The sequence below is a fragment of the Neophocaena asiaeorientalis genome, unplaced genomic scaffold, assembly GCF_003031525.2.
Source record: "Neophocaena asiaeorientalis asiaeorientalis breed wild unplaced genomic scaffold, Neophocaena_asiaeorientalis_V1.1 scaffold540, whole genome shotgun sequence".
NCBI lineage: Eukaryota > Metazoa > Chordata > Mammalia > Artiodactyla > Phocoenidae > Neophocaena > Neophocaena asiaeorientalis.
The window spans coordinates 4826149-4827792 of record NW_020172141.1 but is presented as its reverse complement, the minus strand read 5'-3'; positions in this window follow the sequence as shown (position 1 = coordinate 4827792).

The following is a 1644-nucleotide window of genomic DNA, read 5'->3' as shown; positions in this document are numbered from 1 at the left end:
CAGGGGTGCAGCTCCACCAAGTCTTACCTGGGTGAACTGCTGTGTCACCGCCCCTAGGTCGGGAGACAGAAGGTTTCCAGCCCCCAGAAGGTCCCGTTTGTGCGTCCCCCTCCCCAGCCCGAGGGAGGCACTATTCTGACTGCTCTCATCTTGCAGTGGTTTTGCCTGTTCCCAGACCTCCTATGAATGGCATAGTTCAGCACATATTCTTCGGGCGTCTGGTTTCTCGCTCAGCACAATAGCTTGTTGTTTCCTAGTTCCATGTCGTGGTTCTCAAGAGTGTCATTTGGGGTCCCTGAGGGTCTCCCAGGCCCCTTCAGGGTGTCTGAGAGATCGGAAGGAGTTTTGCAGTAAAAATGCGAGTGTGTTATCTGCTCTCTCTGCCCTGGTTTTCCGGGGAGTGGGATAGAGTTTGCAGAGCCTGCGACGTGAGGCTTCTCAAGACTGAACGAAGAACAAGACGCGAGAGCCCGGCTGCTCCAGTGCAGCCAGGGCGCAGACTCACAGGCGAGCTGGCACTGTCCTTCTTACTGTTTTTCTGTGTTGGGAAATATGGTTATTTTTATGGAAATATTTATGTAAGCACATGATAATTTATTATTGTTATTTTAAGCGAAATGATGGATACACGTTCTTGTGTTTTTTAAAAAAATTTTGTCTTGTAGTAGGGATACGATTTTATTTTATTTATTTATTTTATTTATTTGGTTGTGTTGGATCTTAGTTGCGGCAGGCGGGCTCCTTCGTTGTGGCATGCGTGTGGGATCTAGTTCTCGGGCCAGGGATCGAACCCGGGCCCCTTGTGTTGGGAGTGTGGAGTCTTAACCACTGCGCCACCAGGGAAGTCCCAAATACGCTTTTTTTTTTTTTTTTTTGCGGTACACGGGCCTCTCACTGCCGCCGCCTCTCCCGCTGCGGAGCACAGGCTCCAGACGCACAGGCCCAGCGGCCATGGCCCACGGGCCCAGCCGCTCCGCGGCACGCGGTACCCTCCCGGACCGGGGCACGAACCCGCGTCCCCTGCATTGGCAGGCGGACTCCCAACCACTGCGCCACCAGGAAAGCCCCCAGATACACATTTTTGGATGTCAGTTTTCCTTTCTCACTTGGTCAGAGTCAGTGGATGTGACCGCAGAGATGAAGCTCCATGTGCTCCTTGGAGACCACGGGGACCCTCACGTCTGAGCTGTGCTCCCTGGGGCCTCACTGCATGCAGGCCTCCCCCCACCCCCCCGCCTTTGCTTAACACTGTCCCGTGGTGGGCATTTGCGTCATTTCCAGCCTGGCTCATTGTGGACGCTCATGGACAAAGCCCCACTCTCCCTAGGTTTGTGCTTTTGCCCGGGGGCTGGGCTGGTGGCCCTCTGGGCTTGGTGACCGCACTGAGTCAGGGCACCTCAGCAGACAGGGGCTCTTTTGCGGAATCGTCCTGGGGTCCCACCAGCACATGCAGCGGCAGCCTTCCGTGCAGGCCCAGTGTGTGGCCCCTGAGGGGCTGTGTGCTGGGCAAGCAAGGGGACCGCTCCCCCGGGAGGGCCACGCAGGCGGCCGGGAGTCTCAGCAGAGTCCTGAGGATGCGAAGGAGTGGCTGGACGGCGGAGGGAGCGTGGTCAGCTGAGGGGCCTCTCTGGGCCCCTTGGGGTG